Source organism: Pinus tabuliformis, chromosome 2_2 (genome assembly GCF_031772625.1).
Source record: "Pinus tabuliformis cultivar Carrire ecotype Pingquan chromosome 2_2, CPIR1, whole genome shotgun sequence".
Classification (NCBI taxonomy): domain Eukaryota; kingdom Viridiplantae; phylum Streptophyta; class Pinopsida; order Pinales; family Pinaceae; genus Pinus; species Pinus tabuliformis.
This window is the reverse complement of record NC_142300.1, coordinates 98,823,922-98,851,912: the sequence shown is the minus strand read 5'-3', so window position 1 is coordinate 98,851,912 and position 27,991 is coordinate 98,823,922. Positions and strand designations below refer to the sequence as shown.

The 27,991-nt window shown below is 40.3% G+C and overlaps 1 protein-coding gene across 2 annotated transcripts in view; it reads right to left on the bottom strand.

Annotated features, from left to right (window-relative positions):
• LOC149191584 (1,4-alpha-glucan-branching enzyme 2-2, chloroplastic/amyloplastic-like) overlaps window positions 1–27,991 on the bottom strand; it is a 425,710-nt gene that overhangs the window by 92,724 nt on the left and 304,995 nt on the right. The window lies entirely within an intron of this gene.

Here is a 27,991-nt window from a genome sequence, read left to right as displayed (position 1 = left end):
TAGTGATAAATGCCCAACGAACTCAAATAAATAGATCTCAAGACCATCTCAAACTCAAGGGCCTTAAGAGACAGTATCATTAGACAAAACATATATCACAGGATTCGAGGTGGAAATTGCAGTGGCATCCAAGTGCTTGTGATTAGTAACCTATCCAGACAGTTGAGAAACATATCCATCTGTCTCCCAATCACACATTTGTAAGTATAAAAAATTCATGAATCGAGGTTTCTTTTGTAAATTCAGATATTTCACCTCCAATATGCCATCCAATACAAGAGATAAAAAAAGATAAGATAATTTTATTAATGTCCAACAAATGACCACAAAATTAGGTCAACTGGACTGAAGAAGAGTACAATCAGTATGAATATAATGTGGGAGAACAAGAGAAACTCCTAGAGAATGCTGAAAATAACAAAGAAAGAAAGAAGCAAGCAGTGGTGCTCCCGTGACATGCACATATAGGACTGTGGCATGAATCATGATACAAAATAACCAAAAGGCTGCCAAGAATGAATGAGTGAGATAGGAAGATCTAGCAATGAAGCTAAAGATGTTAAGGGCTTCTCAGTCTAATGGTCAGTAATGAGGGAGGTGAACTAGCTGTTGGCTCACTGTCAAAGTCCCCTGGAACCGTGGTGGGTCCAGCTATATGATCCTAGGGGGATTTAAGAGCAAGGGATACTCCTAGCATCTGAGGTCAAAAGAAAGAAACTTTGAATAGATCACTGGCCATTCCCATGACACTAGGAGGTAACCGGACAGGCCAGGGGCACCTTGCTCTGGAACTGTTCAGAGCTGGTTGCTATGGTGCTCTAAGAACATGTAAACTGATGTATGGTTCAGTGTTGTCGAACTGGTCTTGATGGTATCCGATGATTTCCCCGGGAGACTGAGAAGAGACCTGAGCTCTCACCCTTCTATTGTCTGGTGCATCCTAAACTTCTGCTTGTCACTGGTGGTTCTGATTTGATGGATCCACCTGAAGATATGAGGTGATTGTCCTGATCATCCCAAGATGGGGCATGGTGTGCATGAACAAGAGATCTGTGGTTGAAAATCTCCTTGATGAAGAGCGCTAAGCATCACTGGTCCAAATATATGCCAACAAGTTTGAGCCTTTTACGACAATCTTTTCATGCATAAACCAGCTCTGAAGTCACAACAATTAATGCAGATTTACAGCAGTAAATCTGCCCTATTATATTGAATATAAATGTTAAATCCCCTTAATAATTTCACCCTTAACTTATATAAAATCAACAGGACATATAGGTGTTGTAAATTAGCAAACAATGAACACAATGATAGCTGAAAATCAAATATACAATAAAATGATTTTGGAAAGATGAAAATTTCATATATATATATATATATAGAGAGAGAGAGAGAGAGAGAGAGAGAGAGAGTATACTCTTAGCATCTCACAAGTTGGTGCAAACCTTTGTTACCGCTCAAAGTGTAATATTCCTAAAGGAAATTTACAATGATAAACAAAGCAAACATAGCAAAAACACACGCACAAATTTCCCACAATATTGAACACCCAGAAAATGCCAAAATCTGTACTGAGCTGAGCCAGTTCCATAACGGACCAGTCGGCTCGACCAAACCCGTCTTAAACTGGCTAGGCTAGTTTGTAGGGAAGAAGGCAGCAACTCGAACTTCAAACTCAATTTTTTTTTGGTTCTTTTTTTCTTAATGCCTCTACCCCTCTCTCAAGCCTCTAAAAGTGACCCAAACCCCTCAAATTTCCTCACAGCTATCTCATGGAATTTGTGTGAGAATTTGTGAGGAGTTTGTGAAGAGTTGGAGTTGGTTTTTGGAGCAGCAATAAGAAGGTTCTTGGGCAATCATTGGAACAACATTGACGAGTTGGCTTTTGGAGCAACATTGAGCATACTTTGATCATATGTTGTCTTCTCTCTATATTCTTAGGCTTTGAATTTGAAAACATGAATGAAAATCTTTAAAATATATTTTTTCGTAAACAAATTAATATTTAATGTATTTTTTACAATGATAGGGTCATTGAAATCAACTCGGCGAGTCTACTGGAAATAATACTGAGAGGGGGGCGGGGGTGGGCTGAATCAGTATTATCTAATCAATATAACTTTTTCATTTCCAAATTAAGTTTCATATACGCTACTTCAGTTAAGGAAAACCGCGTGTATACGCAACTGTGTGAAATGCAACAAGCGTATATCTAGTAAACTTATAATTCAGTTAGTTGCTTCTTAATGAGTGCATCAGAACATTATTAACCATATGAACAATAAACAGGAGCAGTAAAGCAAAACAAATCACAACACACACGAACACCAATATGTAAGGTGGAAACCCAATGTGGGTGAAAACCACCTGCTGCAATTTGTCTCTATCTTCTTTTTAATTAGAAACTTCTTTTTACAATGATTCTGTACTGGTGCAGTCTTATACCAGTATGCAGGCTGCTACCTGTAGAAGGGTACAAACTTCTCTCATTCTCCAGCTTCTCCTGGAAGGGAGCTACAACCCCCTTAGCTCTTGTACTAGCTGAGGTACTAGTACGTAGGTGCTGACCTACAGAAGGCTTCTCTTTTCTTCCAGGGACCACGTTTCATAAATTTTCAGACTGGATCCATGAATAACATCAATCACACATCAAGTATATCTGCATCAACCAATCTCTTTTGCACCAAACAAACTGAATCAAATAATCACTTCTCTGAATGTTGTACCCAGAAAGCAGTAACAGTAACCAAACACCAATTCTGAACCTAGAGCCCTGCAGCAATGAATAGAAGTAGCTAAAACATATTTCAAGAGACGTACGCTACTTCAATGTGTACAACCTGCGTGCATACGCTTCTAAATTAAGGCCAACCAGCGTATACGCTATTTTTACTTACTAAACCAGCGTGTATACGCGCCTCTGATGTGTCGAACCTGCGTACAGATCTATAAAAGATAGTTCACTCTTTCAAATATTCAGACATTAGTTATACCCACATTATCAGATTTATAGATCAAGTCATGCGCCAAATATAACAGATCAAAAACACACAAAGATACTACTATTCAAGTCTTGAGTTTTGACCCATCAATAGAACTTATCCATCTTCTTGCACTCAGGTTCCTCCTTGATTCAGATTCAGCTATGCACCATAAACCAATCACCAGTATTCCAAATCTTGCTCTTCATAAGATATTCAATACTTCAGTCCAATCCTTTGCCAAATGATCTTCTCCTTTTTATAGTCTTAGGCCTTACTCAAACCATGGTCCAAGGACCAAAACCATAGAGAACTAATACTAGAGACCCAAAACCTGGGTTCAATACTTCAGACGCAATAACAAGGTCCAAAACCATAGGTCCAAATACCATGGTCCTAAAAATAAGCTTTCCCACATGTGCGCGCTTTTCCGTGCATGAAAGTGTGTGCATACGCATACGCGACTTTTCATCGGCAATCCCGCGTGTATACGCAACTTCGTCAAAGGAACCCTGCGTATGCCTCTTTTTCTTTCATATTGAGAGCCTGAACAGTGATCTGCCATCTGAGTGAGTTGCCATCAAGGACAACACTTGTGCCATAGTGCCAAACCTGTGTCATAATGCCAACAATCTCCCCCTTTGGACTTGATGGCAACCACAAATCATTCAAAGTCATTCTCCCCCTTTGACATCAAGCGCAAAAGGTTATGCTCCCCCTAAGGACATGGTGAAATCTCTGCTCTGCTCTGTTATCCATGCTCCCCCTGACTATAGGCAAGGTCTGCAGAAAAATGATCTATAAGAAAGACCATGACTCTATACATCATAAGCGACCTTCCTATCACCAAAGACTCATACATACATACATCTCCCAACGAAGTGGGGATATACCAATATTGACTCATCCACCCAACCAAGTGGGGATACACCAAAATTTTACACAAGATAAAACAAGAACATTACAGCAACCATCCCAGGCATAGTGGGGAAATCAAAGAAGGTCGTTACATGACCTTGATAAGAAAAGAAATACATGACATAGAGACGAAATATCTATAACCAGACTATGATAGTTATCAACAATTGTCATCAGCAGCATCTGTCAATCATCATTCAGACCAGCAACCATGTTCTCCTTCTGCACTTGTTCCCCCTGAAACCAAAACATTGTGATCTTGAACGAAAATCTTCTTGGATAATGCCAACAATGCATTATTAGAAGAATATATATGCTCCCCCTGAACATGTGCAAGATGGTCTCTGTCAGACCCATCTCAGACTCCTTTCATCCTAAGCCTGGCCCACTGTTTGCCTTCAAACCAACATATACACGATTGTACGCACATAAACCAACGTATGTACGCAGATCCTCCTCATGAAACTCGCGTACACCCACTTTTCTCTAAAATAGACAAGTTTCAACAGCAAGATGATGCATCGACTACTCCCAACTTTTGTCTGAGGTATTCAAATGTTTCCCTTGGCAGTGGTTTGGTGAGTATATTAGCAACTTGTTCCTTAGAGGGAACATACTCTAATTTGACCTTTTGTTCAAGCACTTGTTCCCGGAGAAAATGATATTTGATAGGTATGTGCTTGGTCTTTGAATGCATGACGGGATTCTTTGAAATACTAATTGCACTTGTATTATCACAAAAATGGAGATAGGTGGAGTACAAGTGATTTGCATGTCTTGCAATGTTTGCATCATCCAAAGGAGTTGTGTGCAGCAAGATGCAACAGCTACATATTCTGCTTCAGCTGTAGATAATGCAATTGAACTCTGTTTCTTGTTGAACCAAGATACTAATCTAGGACCCATGAAGAATGCACCACCACTAGTGCTTTTTCTGTCATCCACGCTTCCTGCCCAATCTGCATCTGTATATGCATGAAGTGTGAGATCTGTACTTCTAGGATACCATAAGCCATAGTTTTGAGTTCCTTGAAGATACATGAAAATTCTCTTAACTGCCTGAAGCTGAGTTTCTTTTGGATTTGCCTGAAACCTTTCAACTATTCCCACTACATGCATAATGTCTGGTCGGGTACCTGTTAGATAGAGCAGACTACCAATCATGGATCTATAGGTTGGTTGATGCACTGCTGCTGATTCATCGTTTGCACTGAGGCTGCATCCTGTTACCATAGGGGTACATACTGGTTTTGAATCCTCCATCCCATATTTCTTCAAGATCTGCTTGAGATACTTGGTTTGTGATAGAAAACTACCGTCTTTGTTTTGTTGGACTTGTAAACCAAGAAAATATGTGAGCTCACCAAGCAGGGACATTTCAAATTCTTTTTCCATCACCAAAGCAAAGTTTTGACTCATGTCTTCTTCATTGCTACCAAAAATGATATCATCAACATATACAACAAGTATTAGCAACTTATCATTGTCAATTTTTATATATAGATTGTTGTCTGTTGATCCTTTTGTAAAACCTTGTTGATGAAGATACTTATCCAAATGATAATACCAAGCCCTTGGAGCCTGTTTAAGGCCATAGAGAGCCTTTTTGAGTCTACATACAAGTTTTGGATCATTTCCAAGGATAAACCCATCTGGTTGCTCAATATACACTTCTTCATCCAAGTCTCCATTTAGAAAAGCAGACTTCACGTCCATTTGAAATACTTTGAACTTCTGAAAGCTAAAAAGAGCAACGAACATTCTTATGGCCTCAAGTCTAGCAACTGGTGCAAAAGTTTCTTCAAAGTCTATGCCTTCTTGTTGAGCATACCCTTTACAAACAAGTCTTGCCTTGTTTCTAATAACATCTCCATTTTCATTCAGTTTGTTTTTGAATATCCATTTTGTGCCTATTACATTTTTATTGTTTGGTCTAGGAACCAACTCCCAAGTGTTATTCTTTTCAATCTGCTCCAGTTCTTCATTCATGGCCTTGACCCAGCATTCATCTTTGCATGCTTCACTTACATTTTGTGGTTTAGTGGAGGAGAGAAATGCTAGGTAGCTTGAAGCTTCTGAAATAGTTCTTCTTGTTTGTACACCTGCCTCTTTCTGCCCCAATATTTGAGTTTCTGGATGATTCTTCTGAACGTACCTGGATGGAGTCTTTTCTTCTATCCTTATCTGTTCTGTTGGTGCCTCATGGGTTTCTTCTTCATCATGAGTCTGATTTTTTGTTGTAGGATAGACCTCATCATCTTTGAAATCTTCAAATTTTACTTGCCTCGGAATGTTTCCTTCTTCATCAACCACTACATCAATACTTTCAACAATTTTTCCAAGTCTTTTATTGTAACACTTATATGCTTTGTTGTGGGGAGAGTAATCAAGAAGAATGCCTTCATCTTCTCTAGGTTCAAATTTACCAAGGTTTTCATCAGTCTTTTTGATGTAACATTTGCTTCCAAAAATTCTGAAGTATTTCACTGTGGGAGTCTTACCATACCAAAGTTCATGAGGAGTTTGAGTGTTGTCCTTGATGGCAAACCCATTCAGGTGATAAATCAAGAAGGACGCAGGAAATATGTTCAGCAAGTGCGTCCCCGCAGGTATACCATACAGAACCCGCGTCCAGGGACGCAGGCCAGCCGTTCAGGAGGTGCGTCCGCCCAGTGCACACATTTCAAGGCAGAGAAAAGCACGTGGGGGTTTCTTGTGTGGTATCTAGCCGACGGTTTTGTGTTTCTATGGTGTCGGCTCGTGGTTTTGTTCCATGTTTTGGGGAGAAGCTTGCCTATATAAAGCAAAGGAGTTCATTTGGATTAGGCATCATTTTTGGTTGAATATCTTTTGGTGAGATCTAGTCCAGATCTATGAAGGCGAATCTTCTAATGGACTGTGATCTCTATGGCGCATGATCAGATCTGTGGATCTGAGTGTTTGGGTTGGTTCTGAAGTCCTCATATCTTTTATATCTGAAGGGACGCAGGTTCAGTGAAGGGAAAGTGCGCCGGGACGCAGTACAGTAAAGGCTCAGGTGCGTCTCTGAGGCAAAGGACGCGGCGCGACTGTGTTATTGGGTGCGTCTCTGAAGCAAAAGACGCGGCGCGATAGTGTTTCTGGGTGCGCCGGTCGCAGCAAAGCATAGAAGAACAGTGCGTCGGCACGCAGAACAGTGGAAGGTAGACTGCGTCCAGTCGCAGGTCACAGAAAGAAAATATGCGTCCCTGTCTTAAGATGATCTGTTGACTGTATATTTCTGTTCATAAGGTGTTCTGGGTTATTTCTGTAATTACTGATCTGATATCTGTAGTGGACTGTATCTGTTGTATACTTGTTGATCATTTGATTCTTCATGAAAAGAAGTAGGGGGTTGTAGCTCCCTTCCAGGAGAGACTGGAAAACGAGAGAGTTGTAGCTCTCTGCAGGTTGCAGCCTGCGTGCTGGTAAAGGACTGCACCAGTACAAAATCATTGTAAAAAGAATTTCTTGAAAGAAGAAAGAGACATATTGCAGCAGGTGGTTTTCTCCCGCATTGGGTTTCCACCTTACATCTTGTGTTCTTTGGTGTGACTGTCTATTTTCTTTATTCATGCTCATTATTTTATGGTACTGATATGCAAGAATAATTCAAAAGATCAAATAAAGAAGATTTGGTAAATTGCTTGATAATACTGATTCACCCCCCCTCTCAGTATTATTTCCAACAATTGGTATCAGAGCAGGTCCTTCAGAAAAGCTTGATCGCTTGAAGGTAGATCGTTCATCATGAGCAACTACGAGAGAGAAGCATCAATCAGGCCACCAGTTTTTGATGGGACAAACTTCAATTATTGGAAGGTAAGAGTTACTGCATATCTTCAATCTCTTGGTACTGAAGTTTGGGACATTGTAGAAACAGGCTATGCTTTTCCTTCAGCTACTCCTACAGATCCAGCTGAGAAAAAGAAGTATGAAACAAATGCAAAAGCAGTCAGTACTCTATTAGGAAGTATATCCCAAACAGAATTCATGAAGGTAATGCACTTCAAATCAGCAAAAGAAATATGGGACAAAATGATCACAAGCTATGAAGGAGATGAACAGGTAAAACAAGCCAAACTTCAAACTCTCAGAATTCAATATGAGACTCTCAAGATGTATAATGATGAAAGTGTGGCTAATTATTTTCTTCGGGTAGATGAGATTGTAAATTGTATGAAAAATTTGGGTGAAGAAGTAAAGGAGTCTCTAGTAGTTCAAAAGATTCTAAGATCATTATCCCCCAAGTTTGAATCCAAAGTATCTGCAATAGAAGAAAAAGAAAATCTCTGTGTTCTTACTATGTCTCAGCTACATGGAATTCTAACTGCTTATGAAATGAGAAAGGGAGGACCATCAGACAGAAGGGAGGCTGCTTTTAAAGCATCAGGCAAAGAAGATTACTATGAAGCAAGCCATGATCCAGAAGAAGAGGAAGAAGAATCAAATTTTGTCAAAAATCTTCAAAGAGGTTCTGGAAGGTTCAGAGGTAAGCTACCTTTCAAATGCTTTGCTTGTGGAAGAGTAGGTCATTATGCTGCAAAATGCTCTTATAAGGATAAAGGAAAGGAACCAGTTAGATGGAACAAGAAACAAAGCGCAAATAAGAAAAGCTACTACACCCATGAAGATAGTGATGGCTTATCAAACAGTGATGAAGATGAACAAGGTAATAAATATAGGTTGTTAATGGCATTTGAAGATGATGATTATGAGGATGCTGTAGATGTGGATAACCTTTATGATGAAATTACTAGACTCAAGAGATGCATAGAAGAAAAGAACATGATTATTGATACTCTACAATTCCAAATTGATGAAAAGGAAAAACATCTTGAAAAATTAGAAGGTGAAATTGTTGGTCTTAGAAAAGAAATTGAGAAAACAAAAACTATTAATCTCAAGTTTGTCAAAGGATCTGAAACTTTGGATGAGATTATCAGTGTGCAGCGGTCTCCACTAAATAAGACAGGTTTGGGCTATAATGGAGAAACTTCTCAAGCATCCACTTCAAAAAGTTATCTTGATGCAGCAAGAAGAAATGAGCAAGAGCACAAGGAAGATCATCAGGTAAAGCAGGGACAAATGTCAAGCAGAAACTATCAGGGGCAATCCAGCTTAAGGGTGAACAAAAGCCACAACCAGCCACAGGTAAAATCTTCTCAATTTGGTTCAAGAATAGATGAAAATAGAAATTACAATCAGTTGGCTGGTAGATCCAATAATCGCAGAAGCTTCTTCAATGGACAATGCTTTTCTTGCCATAACTTTGGTCACAAAGCAGCTCAATGTGTTGCGTATAAAACAATCATGACTAGGGAAGCTCAAAAACAAAGAAGTATGACAGGGATTACAAAAAGGACCTATAACAACTTTTCAGCTCTTGAAAATGAAGTTGAATGTTCTATTTGCAATAATTTTGGACATAAAGACTTTGAATGCAGAAGCAGGTTTCCGGAAAGAAAGGTACAAGAGCAGAAAAAGGAACAAGCCTCAGGCGCCAAAACATGGAGAATAAAGGAACCTCAAACAGAAAGATGTGGGATAGCATTTTATGCAGAAGGACAAGAAAATCTATGGTACATTGACAGTGGATGTTCGAAGCATATGACAGGTGATAAAGAAAAACTTGAGTCTTATTCTAATTTAGAAAAGGGAAAGAAAGTCTCTTTTGGAAATGATACTCCTGCAACTATAAAAGGAAAAGGTATTGCTCCTTTAAAAGAAGATGTTAAGGCTGGAAATGTTTTGTTTGTTGATGGATTGAAGCATAATCTACTAAGTGTCAGCCAGATGTGTGATCAAAGAACCGAGGTTATATTCAGATCAAATGGATGCCTTGTTCGTGATCTTGATACAGGTAAAACAGTTCTCAAAGGAAAGAGAACTCCAAATAATCTATACATATTTGATGAAGGACAACAACAATGCTATCTAAGCAAGAATGAAGAGCACTGGTTATGGCATCGAAGGTTGGGACATCTAAGCTTCTCACAAATAAGGAAAGCTTGCAAATATCAAGCAGTTCGCGATCTTCCAGATATCAAAATTCCTGACAACACCATATGCAGATCATGTCAGTTTGGAAAACAAACCAGAACTAACTTTCCAGAGAAAGAAGGATCAGCCAGCATGCCTCTTGAGCTAGTACATACAGATGTATGTGGACCATTCAGAAAAAGAACACCTAGAGGAGAGGAATACTTGATATTATTTATTGACGATTTCTCCAAGTTTGTTTGGTTAGGTCTTATGAAGCACAAAGATGAAGCATTCGAAAAATTCAAAACCTTCAAAGCCTTGGCTGAAAATGAATCAGGTCACAAAATTAAGTGCCTCAGATCTGACAGAGGTGGGGAATTTACTTCAAATGAATTTTTCGATTTCTGTGATGAACATGGGATAAGGAGAGAATTCTCTACAGCTAGAACGCCTCAGCAAAATGGAGTTGTTGAAAGAATGAACAGAACAATCCAACAAATGGCTCGTGCTATGCTTGATGAATCAGGAACCCCCGCAACCTTCTGGGGTGAGGCTGCACATACTGCGGTTATTATTCTCAACAAGACAAATGTCCGGGTGAACAGCACTCAAACCCCTCATGAGCTCTGGAGTGGTAAAACTCCTTCGGTAAAGCACTTCAAAATATTTGGGAGCAAATGCATATCAAGAATACTGAGGAGCAGCTTGGCAAACTTGATCCTAGAGCAGATGAAGGCATTCTTCTTGGCTATTCTCCACATAGCAAAGCATACAAATGCTACAATAAAAGACTTGGCAGAATTGTTGACAGCATTGATGTAGTGGTTGATGAAAAGGGATATATTCCTAGGCAAATACATCGTGAAGACATCGAAGAAGATGAGAGCTACCCTCAAAGACAGAATGATGAAGAAGAAGAACCTCAAGAAGAATCTCAAGAAGAACCTCACGAAGAAGCAGAAGAACGGACAAGAATAGAAGAAAAGACTCCATCCAGATATGTTCAGAAGAACCATCCAGAATCTCAGATCATGGGACAAAAAGAAGCAGGTATACAAACTAGAAGAACAGTTGCAGAAGCTTCAAGCTATTTGGCATTACTTTCCTCCACCGAACCACAAAATGTGAAAGAGGCATGCAAAGATGAATGTTGGGTGAAAGCAATGGATGAAGAACTTGAGCAAATCGAAAAGAACAACACTTGGGAGCTGGTTCCTAGACCAAAAGATAAGAATGTTATTGGAACAAAATGGGTCTTCAAAAATAAATTGAATGAAAATGGAGAAGTAATTAGAAACAAAGCCAGACTCGTCTGTAAAGGGTATGCGCAGCAAGAAGGAATAGACTTTGAAGAAACTTTTGCTCCTGTTGCAAGACTTGAGGCCATCCGAATGTTCCTTGCTCTCTCAAGTTTTCAGAACTTCAAAGTATTTCAAATGGATGTGAAATCAGCCTTTTTGAATGGAGACTTGGAAGAAGAAGTGTACATTGAACAGCCAGATGGGTTCATTCTTGGAAATGATCCAAATCTTGTATGCCGATTGAAAAAGGCTCTCTATGGTCTCAAACAAGCTCCAAGGGCTTGGTACTACCGGTTGGACAAATATCTTCATCAACAAGGTTTCTTAAAAGGTTCAGCAGATAGCAATCTGTATATAAAAGTTGAAAATGACAAATTGCTAATACTTGTTGTGTATGTAGATGACATTATTTTTGGCAGCAATGAAGAAGCTATGAGTCAAAGCTTTGCCTCAGTCATGCAGAAAGAATTTGAAATGTCCTTGCTAGGAGAACTGACATATTTCCTTGGTTTGCAAATCCAACAGAAGGAAGGAGGAATCTTTTTATCTCAAACCAAGTATCTCAAGCAGATTTTGAAGAAATATGGCATGGAAGATGCAAAACCAGTATGTACACCCATGGTCACAGGATGTAGTCTCAGTGCAAATGATGAATCTGCAGCAGTACATCAACCAACCTACAGATCTATGATTGGAAGTTTACTATATTTGACAGGTACCCGACCAGACATCATGCATGCAGTTGGAATAGTTGGAAGATTTCAGGCAAATCCGAAGGAGACTCATCTTCAAGCAGTGAAGAGAATTTTCAAATATCTTCAAGGGACTCAAAATTATGGCTTATGGTATCCTAGAGATACAGATCTTACTCTTCATGCCTATACAGATGCAGATTGGGCCGGAAGCGTGGATGACAGGAAAAGCACAAGTGGTGGTGCGTTCTTTATGGGTCCCAGACTGGTCTCTTGGTTCAGCAAGAAACAGAGTTCAATTGCCTTGTCTACAGCTGAAGCAGAATATGTTGCTGCTGCATCTTGTTGCACCCAACTCCTTTGGATGATGCAGAATTTGCAGGATTATCAAATCACTTGTACTCCTCCAATCCCTATCTTATGTGACAACACAAGTGCAATCAGCATCTCAAAGAATCCGATTATGCATTCAAAAACCAAGCACATACCAATCAAGTACCATTTTCTCCGGGAACAAGTACTTGAACAGAAGGTCAAGTTGGAGTATGTTCCTTCTAAGGAACAAGTTGCTGATATTTTCACCAAACCGTTGCCCAGGGACACTTTTGAATACCTCAGGCAAAAGCTGGGGGTTGTTGATGCATCATCTTACTGTTGATCATCTTCCTATTGGTGGTATAGGCTTAGGGGGAGCACATAATGCATTGTTGGCATTATGGAGAAGGAGATCTTGGAAATAGCTGCAATATGTCTCTATCTCCTTCATGATGGATTTCTGGTTACAGATCGGGAGATGCATGAGCATAGGGGGAGCATACCCTTTGCCCTTGATGTCAAAGGGGGAGAATGAAGCTGAAGATTATGTGGTTGCCATCAAGTCCAAAGGGGGAGATTGTTGGCATTATGATTCAGGTGTTGTCCTTGATGGCAAACCCATTCAGGTGATAAATCAAGAAGGACGCAGGAAATATGTTCAGCAAGTGCGTCCCCGCAGGTATACCATACAGAACTTGTCTTGTTGAGAATAGTGACGGCAGCAAATGCAGCTTCACCCCAGAAGGTTGCAGGAGTCCCAAACTCATCAAGCATTGCTCGAGCCATTTGTTGAGATGTTTTGTTCATCCTTTCTAACTACTCCATTTTGCTGAGAAGTCCTAGGAGTAGAGAATTCCCTTCTTATTCCATGTTCTTCACAAAAATCGAAAAATTCATTCGAGGTAAATTCCCCACCTCTATCAGACCTGAGGCATTTGATTCTGCGATCTGTTTCGTTTTCAACCAAGGCTTTGAATGCTTTGAACTTTTCGAAGGCTTCGTCTTTATGCTTCATAAGTCCTATCCAACACATCCTGGAAAAGTAGTCAATGAACAGTATAAAGTATTATTCTCCTCGAGGTGACCTTTCCTAAATGGACCACATACATCAATATGGACAAGTTCAAGTGGCCTACTAGCTGATCCTTCCTTCTCAGGGAAATTAGTTCTAGTTTGCTTCCCAAACTGACATTATTTGCATATTGTGTTGTCTGGAATTCTGATGTCAAGGAGATCACGAACCGTCTGATATTTACATGCTTTCCTTATCTGAGAGAAGCTTAGATGCCCCAATCTTATGTGCCATAGCCAGTGTTCATCATTCTTGCTAAGATAGCATTGTTGTTGTCCTCCCTTGAGTATGTATAAATTATTTGGAGTTCTTATGCCTTTAATCACGGTTTCTCCTGTATCAAGCTCACGAACAATACATCCATTTGATCGAAATATTACCTCATTTCCTTGATCACACATCTGACTGACACTTAATAGATTATGCTTTAAGCCATCAACATACATAACATTCCCAGCTTTGACCTTTTCTTTCAAAAGAACAGAACCTTTACCTTTTATGAATGCAGGGGTGTCATTTCCAAATGAGACCTTCTTTTCCTTTTCTAAGGCACTATATGATTGAAGTTTTTCTTTATCACCTGTCATATGTTTCGAGCATCCACTGTCGATGTACCACTGATTTTCCTGCCCTTCCGCATATAAGGCTATGCCACATCTTTCTGGTTGCGGTTCTTTCTTCCTGTATGTTTTGGGGCTCAATGAAGCTTGCTCCTTCTGAGTTGTTTGACAAAACCTACTGCATTCAAAATCTTCATGACCAAAGTTGTTACAGATATAACATTCTATTTCATTTTCAAAAGCAGAAAAGTTATTGTAGGTTCTTTTCATGATTCCAGTCACACTCCTTTGATTTCGTGCTTCTCTAGTCATGATGGTCTTGTAGGCAACACATTGAGCTGCAAGTTATGACAGGAGAAACATTGGCCATTGAAGAAATTCCTGCGATCATCAAACCTTCCATTGTAATAGCCATTCGTTCTTGAGGTTAATTGAGAATGACTTACCTATGGTTGGTTGTAGCTTCTATTCATCCTTGAAGTAGATTGCCCTCGATTTACTTGGTGATTTCTGTTCATTCTTGAAGTAAATTGTCCCTGATTTACCTGTTGATCTTCATTGTGCCTTTGTTGTCGATTGTCAACCTGTTCACTTCTCCTTGCAGCTTCAAGACAACTTTTGGAGGTAGATGGCTTCTGTGCTTGAGATGTTTCTTCAGTATACCCAAGACTTGTCTTGATTAGAGGAGAACGTTGCACTTTGATAATCTCATCTAAAGTTTCAGATCCTTTAGCAAATCTAAGATTACGAGCTTTTGGATTCTCAATGTCCTTTCTCAATCCCACAATTTCACATTCTAATTTTTCATTGTGTTTCTCCATTTCAGCAAGTTGAAATGTCAGAGTATCTATAATCATATTCTTTTCTTCTAAGCAAATTTGAGTTTAGAAATTTCTTCATAAAGACCTTCTTCATCTATAGCATCCAAGAAATTATCATCTTAAAAAGCCATCAAAAGTCTATAATCATTACCTTGTTCATCTTCATCACTATTTGAAAATCCATAACTGTCTTCATGTGTGTAATAGCTCTTCTTACTTACATTATGTTTTATGTTCCATCTAACTAATTCCTTAACTTTGTCAAGCTTATCTTTATAAGGACACTTGGCAGCGTAGTGACTGACTCTTCCACAAGCAAAACATTTGAAACGTAGCTTACCTCTAAATCTTCCAAAACCCCGTTGAAGGTTCTTGACAAAATTTGATTCTTCCTCTTCTTCCAACATATGTCCTGAGTCATTGTAATCTCCTTTTCCTGAGGCTTTGAATGCGGCTTCTCTCTTGTCTGATGGTCCCCCTTTTCTCATTTCGTAAGCGGTTAGGATTCCTTGTAGCTGTGACATGGTAAGGCTTTGTAGATTCTGTTTTTCTTCTATGGCATAAACTTTTGATTCAAACTTAGAAGACAAAGATCTTAGAACCTTTTCAACCAAAATAGCGTTTTTTATTTCTTCACCCAAATTTTTCATACAATTAACAATCTCATCTATACGTAGGAAATAGTTAGCCACACTTTCATCATTGTACATTCTAAGATTTTCATATTGAATTTTGAGAGTTTGTAGTTTTGCTCGTTTTACCTGATCATCTCCTTCATAGCTCAGAACGATCTTGTCCCATATTTCTTTTGCGGTTTTGAATTGCATAACCTTGACAAATTCTGATTGAGATAGACTCCCTAATAGAGTATTGACAGCCTTTGCATTTGTTTCATACTGCTTCTTACCAACCGTATCTGTAGGAGTTGCTGATGGAAATGTGTATCCTGTTTCTACGATATCCCAGACTTCTGTACCAAGAGATTGAAGATATGTTGTGATTCCTACCTTCCAATAGACGAAGTTGCTCCCATCAAAAATTGGTGGCCTGATCGATGCTTCTTTGTCGTAATTGCTCATGATGATAGATCTTCCTTCAAGTGATCAAGCTTCTTCTGAAGGACCTGCTCTGATACCAATTGTTGGAAATAATACTGAGAGAGGGGGGGTGAATCAGTATTATCTAAACAATATAACTTTTTCATTTCCAAATTCAATTTCATATACACTACTTCAGTTAAGGAAAACTGCGTGTATATGCAACTGTGTGAAATGCAACAAGCGTATATCTAGTAAACTTATAATTCAGTTAGTTGCTTCTTAATGAGTGCATCAGAACATTATTAACCCTATGAAACCGGATTCGTCCAAAACCCTGGACGAATCGCGAATCGGACGAATCAGACACGATTCTGTCCTGACACGTGTCATGATGGCAGGACTCGTCGTGTCCTCTTGTGGCACGTCGTGTCCAGGGGCGTGTTCTAAATTCGAAAGCGTGTCACGATTTTCCTGTCGAGTCCTGGTTTGCGGATTCGTTTTCGGATCTGCTGCTAGGTTAAAACTTAAAAGGGGCGTGTCTCTCCCAGTTGACGGCAAAGGATTCAGTCAGACTTCAGTGTATTTGGCAAAGCCGCAAAGGATTGCATCATTGCTTTGTTGCAGCGAGGAGCGGACCGCCCAAGTCCACAGTCCACCCAACGTCCAGAACTTGAGGTAAGGCACGGTTTATTCAAAATCACGTGGTTTATATCGCATTCAATCAGCAGGGTTTCCTACAGGATATCGAAAGTTCGAAACTGATTTTCAATTTATCATTACGTTCAACTGTTATTTTAGACATTGCATGGTCGTTGACTCGTTACCTTACACGCCAATGCATAGAAATTATGATGCCATATATAACGTTGTGATCGATGCTAACAAAATCGCAGAGATACCATGCCAGATGCCAAGTTAATAATCTCTTTACCTTTCTCTGTATATGAACCCTGAACATTTTTTTGACACCGCCTCCAGCCTCAAATGCTTGTATATGTAGCATTTAGACTTTGAATAATAGAAAACATTGTCTATAAACTGATGACAAATTACAATCGATTGCCATCAAATTTAATACAGAGGCTGAATGATTGCCGGACCTTCTAGGCACATCCCATCTCGAATAACCTGTAAGTTAGCTGAATGAAAACAAGCAAAATCATTCAAATGCACAACTCACTAAAAGCTTTTTCGGATACATTAGGTAATTTTAGCTACAAGGTCTTTTAGACAGCGTTCTTTTAACTTCAGACAATAGAAAGCTTTTTTGCACCTGCACCTAAGCAAACACATTTTATTGTACCAAATTAAGAAGAATTTAGTAGCAGAAAACAGTTTGTCTCAAGGGAGCAGAGAAGATATTTGACATTTGTCCATCCATTCTCTGCTCCATTCAGGGATGGATAATCTGATTTTTATACAGCAACATAGAATACTAATTCAAATACGATGGGCAGTATGCTTGGAATCTACAATATTTGATATATCATATGAAGCAGTATCAACATATAAATAGACGATATATCCGGTTTTATTGAAGAAAGATGCAATATCTTAAACATGTGAAAGCATTGTCTGTAGAGGAACTACATTGTCCAGACTCCAGAGCCTGCACTGGCATATAAAATCTCATCCTGGCCAGAATTATATTGCTTTTGGAACAACCGAACAAGTATTATAATTAGTAAAAGCTGCAACATTTGTCAAAATAACTGGGCCACTGATATAGTATATTGTATAAAATATTTAAGATATTAATAATTATGGATAGTGGCCAGTGGCCACTGATATAGTGATATTAATATATATATTAGACTTTAGTGTTGAACTTGATTCTTGTTCATTTCTTTTGCTGCTTGCATTTTTAAATTTTTACAGCATTTTCACTGTTTGTTCATTTTTTTTACAGGTTGAGGTAACATGGCTCAATCAAAGGCAGCAAGGAAGAGCAAGAATGTCATGGGTAGAGATGCCCTTCCTCCCCCAATATCATCAAAGTCTGCTGCAAGTAATGTTGAGGGAAGAGGACTTAAAGACAATGATAAATATCCATTGTGGAAATATGTCACAAGAGAGGATGGGCCAAACAACAAGGAAAAGGGAGGAGGCAATGTGCAATGGAAATGCAACTTATGTAACATTTCTTTCAAAAGCACATATTACCGTGTGAAATCACATTTGTTGGCTATACCTGGTTGTGGGATTGGATCTTGTAAAGTTATTACTTCACAACAGAGAAAAGAATTGGAAAAGGAGGCCAATGTTGGTATGGAACATGTGGCACTGGCTTCAAAATCAAAAGCACCCAAGGGCAAGAATGAAGACCCCCTTCCATTTTTGAGGAAAGCCACCACCAAATTTCCATTTGAGAGTTATACTTCTACTGGGGGACAAGCATTAAAAAGAAGATCACTTGGTCCAATGGACAGGATTTTCCAAAAAGAGAGACGGGAAGAGCTTGATCTCACCATTGCCTTCTTCTTCTATCAAAACTTCATATCATTTAATGTTGCACGTTCACCTTTATTTGTTGAGATGTGCCGAGCTCTAACTCAAGGGGCTCCAGCAGGGTATGTGCCTCATAGGTCAGAGAAGCTGAGAACCACATTGTTGACGAAGGCAAAAAAAGAGGTGCAAAAAATGCTCAAGCCTATTAAGGCATCATGACCAACATCTGGGGTTAGCATTGTTTCTGATGGATGGACAGATCCAGCACGACAACCAATCATCAACTTCATGGTGTCTTCCTTGAATGGTCCAGTTTTCCTGAAAGCAGTGGATACACTTGGCGAATACAAGGATGCACAATTTATGGGTGAGTTATTTATTAGAGTTGTTGAAGAGGTAGGTGTTGATTCTTGTGTGCAAATCATTACAGATAATGCACCTGTTTGCAAGGCGGCTGGCATGATTGTGGAAGCTAAATATCCACAAGTGTTTTGGACACCTTGCATTGTCCATTCATTGAACTTAGCACTGAAATCCATTGCTTCTGATGTGCTTTGGATTGGAAGCATTATTGAGGATGCAAGACATATCCGTAACTTTGTGCAAAATCATACAAATGCCCTCACTATCTACAAGGAGTACAGCAATCTATCATTGTTGAAGATTGCTGATACACGGTTTGCATCTTCATTCATGATGTTGAAGAGGTTGAGGGAGGTCAAGACTGCTCTTGGGTCCATGGTTATTTCTGAGTTTTGGTCTTTTTGGAAAAAGACAGATCAGGCAGCCTCTAAAAGAGTGAAGGACACGGTACTAGATGATGCTTGGTGGGAGAGGGTAGATCTAATTATTCGGATCATGGACCCTATCATCTCTTTGCTTCGAGTTGCAGATACAGACAAACCCATCCTAGGAGAGGTTTATGAGGGATGGGATTCCATGATTGAGTCTGTGAGGAGCATTATTCTACAGAGTGAGTGCCCCCAGTATGAGACATCACCAGAGGCCTTCTGCGATACCATACATGATATTCTTGTCCGCAGATGGGACAAGAATTGTACACCTTTACATTGTTTGGCTCACTCATTGAACCCCAAATACTACAGCCATGAGTGGCTGAATGGTGGACCTTCCCGCAGATTCCCTCCTCACATGGATGGTGAAATCTCACAAGGGAGGAAAGAGGCATTCAGGCGGATTTATCAGGATAGTGCATTGCTTGCTGAGGTGGAGGACGCCTTTGCAGAGTTTTCCACTGGCACTGGTCGATTTGGAGGTTATGATGTGATTAGAGACAGGGGACTTAAGAAGCCCTACTCTTGGTGGGCAAATCATGGGGCAACAAGCCCTCCTCTTCAGCAATTAGCCATGAGGCTCCTCTCTCAGGTGACTTCATCCTCTTGTTGCGAGAGGAATTGGAGCACATATGGGAATTTGCATACTGTGAAGAAGAGCAGGGTTGAGCAGTCCAGGGCAGAGACAATGGTGTATGTGCACACCAACCTTCGTCTTATTTACAGGCAGAGGGAAGAGTGGTTGAGGGGAAAGACAAAGATGTGGGATGTCTTTCCTGAAGATATGGGTCTGGACACCACTGTTGAGTTGGCATTGGCCAACATGGATCTCGGTGATCCAGTGCTAGACCCTATTAGTTTTGATGACTTAGAGGGGTCAACCTCCATACCAGCAGATGCAGAGGCGACTATGGATACGGGGGAGGAGGAGGATGCAGAGGAGAGCAGTGGGGACCATGATGATGGGGACAGTGATGCTGATTCTGATGCTGATTGATGCCTTGAGGCTTGTATACCTATAGTTGTTTTATATTTTCTATTTCTATTTGCCATTGGCATTGCACCAACACTACCTATGTAACAGATTTTGATTTGATGACTTAATGAGAAAACTACAGTTGTCAGTGTGTTTATCTTACTATCTTGTAATTGTAAGTTGTCTTTCAGTTATGAATTATGAATCATGATTTAAATTTTTAATAGATTTATCATTTATGTGACCAGTACCACTGACATTTATTTGAATTTTGTATGTACTATGCATGCTAATAGCTATAGATGAAGATCTATGTTTGAAATCAATAAATTTGTATCATTAATTAAAATTTGTGTAAGAAATATGCTAATAACTAATTTTTAATATATATATATATATATTTTTAAATATATATATATATATATATATATATATATATATATATTAATAAAATAATATATAACGTGTCCTGTTCCGGGGGTCAGTGTGTCCCGAATCCGACACCACGAATCCCGAATCCTACGTGTCCCGAATCCCCGTGTCAGGTGACTTAGTATTAACCATATGAACAGTAAATAGGAGCAGTAAAGCAAAGCAAATCACAACACACACGAACACCATGATGTAAGGTGGAAACCCAATGTGGGGAAAACCACCTGCTGCAATTTGTCTCTATCTTCTTTTGATTAGAAACTTCTTTTTACAATGATTATGTACTGGTGCAGTCTTATACCAATACGCACGCTGCTACCTGCAGAAGACTACAACCTTCTCTCATTCTCCAGCTTCTCCTGGAAGGGAGCTACAACCCCCTTAGCTCTTGTACTAGCTGAGGTACTAGTACATAGGTGCTGACCTACAGAAGGTTTCGCTTTTCTTCCACGGACCACGTTTCATAAATTTTCAGACTGGATCCATGAATAACATCAATCACGCATCAAGTATATCTGCATCAACCAATCTCTTTTGCACCAAACAAACTAAATCAAATAATCACTTCTCTGAATGTTGTACCCAGAAAGCAGTAACAGTAACCAAACACCAATTCTGAACCCAGAGCCCTGCAGCAATGAATAGAAGTAGCTAAAACATATTTCAAGAGACATACGCTACTTCAATTGTACAACCTGCGTGCATACGCTTCTGAATTAAGGCCAACCAGCGTATACGTTGTTTTTACTTATTGAACCAGCGTGTATGCGCGCCTCTGATGTGCCGAACCTACGTACAGATCTATAAAAGATAGTTCACTCTTTCAATTATTCAAACATCATTTATACCCACATTATCAGATTTACATATCAAGTCATGCGCCAAATATAACAGATCAAAAACACACAAAGATACTACTATTCAACTCTTGAGTTTTCACCCATCAATAGAACTTATCCATCTTCTTGCGCTCAGGTTCCTCCTTGATTCAGATTCAACTATGCACCATCAACCAATCACCAGTATTCCAGATCTTGCTCTTCATAAGATATTCAATACTTCAGTCCAATCTTTTGGCAAATGATCTCCTCCTTTTTATAGTCTTAGGCCTTACTCAAACCATGGTCCAAAATCATAGAGAACAAATATTAGGGACCCAAAATCTAGGTTCAATACTTCGGACGCAATACCAAGGTCCAAATACCATGGTCCTAAAAATAAGCTTTCCCACATGCACACATTCTTCTGTGCATGAAAGTGCGTGCATACGCATACGCGACTTTTGATCGGCAATCCCGCGTGTATACGCGACTTCGTCAAAGGAAACCTGCGTATACCTCTTTTTCTTTCATACTGAGAGCCTGAACAGTGATCTGCCATCTGAGTGAGTTGCCATCAAGGACAACACCTGTGCCATAGTGCCAAACCTGTGTCATAATGCCAACAGAGTTGATACAAAGGCGAAGTTGGAGTCAGTCATGTCCCTTCTCAAATACATTTGTAACAAAGTGTTGCAACTTGCTACACAATTTTGCACAATTTTGGCTAAGGAAGAGAACCTAGCATTTTCGACTTAGGGACTTAGAAGGAAATTCAACTTTATTTGGCTGCTAGTGGAATGTGGGGGCTACCCACATGTGAATTTGGATTGGGCCATTCGAATGGCTTGGAGGGAAGTCAAATAGCTAGATGGAGGGGCCCACATGAGGCAAGGAAGGTCCAAGGAGTTAAAAGGAGGAAGAAGCTCTCATTTTGGATTCATTCTTACATGTTGCAATCAAAATTACTTGACCATTCACTCTGTCGTTTAGCTGAGTAAGACAACTGTTTAGCCACAAATCTCTCAAGTGAGAGATTCAACCTTTCCTTCGAGGGACCTTCCATGCCTGCCCTAGGGAGGCAGTTCTATAATCATTTCAGGAGATCCGGGAGTGTGTTACAGCACTATCATTCAGCCACAAACAAGGAGTGCGTATTTCTGGCTAGCTGGAGAATACGCAGGAGGAGTTGGAGCTATCATTGATCAAACATTTGTCGGGAGAGTTAGAGGATTGGGAGAGCAGCAGTAGGCCAACATTTCTTGTGAGTTTTGGAGCCAGCAAAGCCAACATCCCAGCAGTTCGAATTACTAGGCTTGGGGACAGCGCAAAGGGCTAGTCCAGCATTTTCGTGGAGCTTAGGAGCAGGTTCCATAGGCTAGAAGCCCATCCGGGAAGTCAGGGGATTGATAGTAGGGGTCAACCCAGCACTTTGGGACAATTTCTGGGAGGATTTACAGGTAGTTTCCAGCAGGCTGAATTTTGCAGTTGCAGCTTAAGTTGGGCTCAAAGGGAGTCGAATTTCAGAAGTCTAAACTAGCCAAATTACTTCGTGGGTTTTTCTGGGTTTAGGCCAAGGAGTCTCGGGTTAAAAGTTTATAATTTTTTGGGCACAGGAAATGGACTTTTCATCCATTTGAACCTAGCAGAAAGCTAGTTTTCTGGGGCAGTGCAGTGCAAATTGGTGTAGCAGTTGGAGCAGTCATCAAATCAACCATTTTCTCACCTGGGTTTGGTCATGCTTGTCCATTGAGACAAGCCCAGGTGCACCATTCTATTATCCATTGTATTTATCCCTCAAAGTAGTAATAAAATGGATCAGTAGTTCCATATTTGCAGCATTTCCATGGGTGTTTAATGCGTTTCGTTTTTATATTTTGTTGCACAGATTAATTGCTTTATATCACTTGTATTCCTATTTAGGAACATTACAGAGTCAGAGTCGACCCTCTGCTGGTTCCGAATCTGAGTCTGAGTTTTAAAACTATGCAAAAAGCCAGTTCGGCATACGGAGTCTAAAGGAACTAAGAGGGCCCAAAAAGGATAAAAATGATGGGAAAAGGTGTTGTTTAAACATGCATAGTTTTACCCATGAATGCTAAAACAAATTGTTGAAAAATAAGAAGAAAAAGAAAATCGGAAAATGCAAAAGATGGTTGGGACTAAAATTAGCACATGGACAAAATCCTAGCATGAGCTCTACCCCCTCATTCGCCATCATCCGGTTACTAGAGGACTTTGTGACAAATTCTGAATCTACACATCAGAAATCCTACTACAATCATTGGTTTATCATCTCCCACTTGTTCTTTCCATTTAAAAGTTATTTAATGACATAAACATCGAGGAAAAACACTATTGCAACCTACGCATACATAGAGATCATGAACTGAAATAAACTAAGACAATCACACAAGGGACACCGTTATTTTTGGGCAATTGTCCCCTGAAAAACCCAATTCGGGAAAACCAGTGCAGCATATAGAGGGTTTGTATTATTAAGCAGTTTCTTGAATACAACTAAGGTGCCAAATGCGGCTCACCCAACAAAGAATAACCATGGCAGAAGCACCTCTATCTCGAGACAAATATTTCGGCAAATACAGCAACTGGATGAATAAACCCCACAGATGACAAATGTTATCCCCAGTGCTCGACAATGATGGTTGCTCCAAGCTCTGGGTTGGAACTGCGTCACCTCCTCTAGGAGTTGTGTCACCCTCTCAATGAGCCTCCATTGCTCAGAAAGTCAATATGTTGATATGCCCTCTTTCTGCGCCACAGACAAACCTCGGCGCTGCCTTTAAGGGCCTGCGTCAGCCCCTCTAGCTTTTGCATCACCCTCTTTGGCTTCTGCATCACCCTCTCTAGAGTTGCACTATCTCTCCTGGTGCTGCTCTACCTCTCTGCTATGTATTCTTCGGCCTTGGACTGAAGTCCCTCTGCCAAAATGCCCCTCACTAGACTCCCTCTGAGTCCTGATTTCCCTCTCGGAAATCCTCCGGCCAACTGTTGAATCACTCCTCTCTAATCCTCCATTGCTGCTGCAACCTGGATCTAGATTTCTTTGCTAGAAATCTGTCAAGGTAGTGATTCCATCTACCATGGCTCTGTCTCCACAGACATTGTTCTGCACCAACAGAAACAACGTCCCACCAGCTCCTCAAATCGGAATCTGCTTTGCTCCCTTAACCCCAGCAACTGAAGAGTCTGAGCCCTTTTGGCTCTGCGCAATCACTGCGTGAGCCGGATCAGCTTCTCCTCGCCATTGCGTCAATCCTTCTTGGCTCGGAAAGATAATGCGGCATTGCGTGAACCTGATCTGCCCCCTCTACTTCTGCGTTGGCCTAGATAGTTGGCGCAGCTACTATGTGGGCTCCTCCCAACTACTGCATCACCCTCACCTGGCTCAAAGTGTTGACACAAGCACTACGTTAGCCTCTGCATCACCTTCTCTACACTACGTCACTTCTCCTTCTGCATCTCGGGCTCTGGAACAATGTTGTCTCAGCTACTCTCTGCAACAAATTCTTCTAGATTTCTCGGCTGGTGTCTTCAGTCTCCTATGCTCTGCAAAGCTCTGATACCATGTGAAAATTTCTGAATCTACACATTAGAAATCCTATTACAATCACTGGTTTATCATCTCCTACTTGTTCTTTGCATTTAACAGGTTATTTAATCACATAAACATCGATGAAAAACACTATTGCAACCTACAAATACATACAGATCATGAACTGAAATAAACTGAGAAAATCACAAGGGACACTTTTATTTTTGGACAATCGTCCCCGGAAAAACCTCATTCGGGAAAATCGATGCAGCGTATAGAGGATTTGTATTATTAAGCAGATTTTTGAATACAACTAGTGTGCAAAATGTGGCTCACTCAACATAAAATAACCTTAGCAGAAGTACCTCTATCTGGAAAAAGAAATTTCAGCAAATCCAGCAAATGGATGATCAAACCCCATAGATGAAAAATGTTGTCCCCAGTGCTGGGCAAGGATGGTTGCTCCAAGCTCTACGATGGAACTGTGTCAACTCCTCTAGGAGTCGTGTCACCCTCTCAGTGAGCCTCCATTGCTCAGAAAGTTGATATGCTAATCTGCTCTCTCTTTGCCCCACAAACAAACCCCAGCACTGCCTATAAGGGCCTGCGTAAGCCCCTCCAACTTTTGCGTCACCTGCGTCAGCCTCTCTGGCCTCTGTGTCACCCTCTCGAGAGCTGCGTTGTCCCTCCTAGTGCTGCTCTGCCTCTCTACTATGTTTTCTTTGGCCTTGGACTAAAGTCCCTCTGCCAAACTACCTCTCACTGCAGCTCAGATCACTAGCTCAATTTTCTCAGCAAACCTCGCCCCAGAAAAATTGAACTCTTTGATCAATTCGGTGTCTCTCCAACTGACCCTCAAGCCTCCTCTTATACTTTTCCTGTTGATGAATCAATGGTTGTGATCTAATCTCTAATCAATGGCTAAGATTAAAACAAGATTGATCCTCGTCACTTAGAACCTTCTAACCCATATTTTTATTAATACACATTAATATTTTTATTTTCTTAAGTTTAGACTTAGGAACCCATTAAAAATATTAATTATTTTAATAACTCCTCATCCGCGTGGAATTTCTCTAAACAATTTCTAGGTTCTATAGATTTTACGTTTTCTAGCCCCTCCACCAATTTTCGGAGCTAGAGCACATCCGATGCTACCCAAAATCTACAGACTTCATGCTCTCAAACGCAAGCTTAGGCTCCTAAGCTATGCACCTATATTAGATCATTATCATAAAGAAGTAAAAGGTGCACCAAACGGGTGGAAAACGCAAGCTGACAAAAGGGGTAAATCATGCCTCCATGATTGTTCCCTCCTTACATCTATACACCCAAGATGTTGGACCACCATTAGTTGGTCTCTTGGCTATAGCACTTAGCCATGAGGTCTTTCCCACTCCATTACCACCATCTACACTTGCACTTATGGACTAATGGGTTAACCTGAGACCTGTCACTTCCCCTTGGGGATTGGAAACACCTAATAGGGTCATCGACCTAGCTATCTCAAAAATAAGAGAGGGAACACCTATATGGGACTTGGTCTATTTAGATATTTGGTGGTGATCTTCATGTGAAGTATTCGTTATGCCCCTAACTTTGAGTATGGTCCACTATGATTCATCTCTGATCTTAGCTACCTAATCACTGATTGATTTACACTTGATCTTGACGAGGTTTTGTTAGGTCGTCCATATCACAACAACATAGGCTTCTTGAGTTGACTGCCCCACCTCCTCAACAAAGTAGTAGAAGATGTACCATCTAGAACAGAGAAAGCAATCCCCGGATGCTGAAACATTGAGCCCATGATGCTTAGTGTTGAAAATATCGATGATGTGCCCAATGGACCCAAGATGCCCCTTAGCTGGCCTTGACATTGTTTGATGGGCATCACCTTGTAGCCCTGACGCTTGAGCTAGTTGATGCCACACCACACCCTTTTCTCTTGTGAGGGTGAGATAAGGCACTTTTGGGGCGTGACCTATTGGCATGGAGATACTCTCAATGGATTTTACATGATCCTTGAGCACTTCTTGGACTATGGAGCATTTGTTAGCCCTTGCTCACTCTTTGAGGGCTTATTGGACTCATTTGGAGGGTAACATCAAACAATTGGAGCATTTATTCCCACATGTGTGGGCTTTTATGCCATATTGGTCTTGTTTTTGAGCTATGAGGTCGGCTTGTAACATCTTTCTTGTGGAAGACTCAAAAGTGAACTTGCCTTTAGGGATTTTAGTCGTCTTTATTTGTAAAGTGAGTGGAAGAAGGCTCATAGAAATAGAGCCTCCCCCTCACCTCATTTATGATCATCATAGATGTGAATTCGACTTCTCTAGAAAGAGTGTGACCTGCTTCCTAATTCGCTACATGGGCATAATGTGATCATTTTTGGATGCAATTTGTCTTGGATGTGATTTTTTGCGTGGAGACACCATTCTAGGATTGAAAGAAGAGCTATTGTGGAAGAATTTGTAAGTTTATTGTTGATAATTCATACTTTGCATGCTTCAAATGTTTTACATAGGGTTTCTACTGCCTCATGTCTAAATGCTTATTATTTGTGACATTATGCTTCATTATTGCATGAATAATTAACTTCTTAATAGCCTATAAGGGAACTCCTAGTGTGCAGGCCTTATAATTAATTTCTCCCCTCATAAAAATAGTAAATAGGGTTTTACAAGTGGATTCCCTAGTGCATCTCTCATTACTACATCAAGATCCTTCCTCGGCATTTACCTCCATTTACGACCCCATTTTCCCAGGCCAACATGGGGGCATGTTGGGTCTAGTTGTGTCAACCTGAGGAATCCTCAAACCTGGGTCAAATCATCCAACATCCTAGGTTGTAGATGTGCTCTAGGACATGTCATCCAATGATGTCGCTAGGAGGCCCAAGGGTCTCAACATTTCACCTATTTGTGCCAATATACTTGTATTGAAGGCCTAGGTACCTATGGAGTAGCTGCCCAAACTTGGGTTGTTGAACCACCTGACAGGAACAACAAGAATTCCTGTGAAAGCAACCAATCATTAGAGACCAAGATCAATAATGCATCTAAGTGAGTCAAACTTGAATGATAAGGGCAGTTTAATACTCCAAACAAGGATCCCCTTCCAAAATCAGGACCCTGATCTCACAAAGATGTTTTCTCCCTATGTAGGGGTGGCTAAAGATCAACCATATTAGATGCTTCCAACCCCTAAGAGAAAGTAATATTTCCCTAGTCCACCCTCTAATTGATAGGTGTTAGTGAA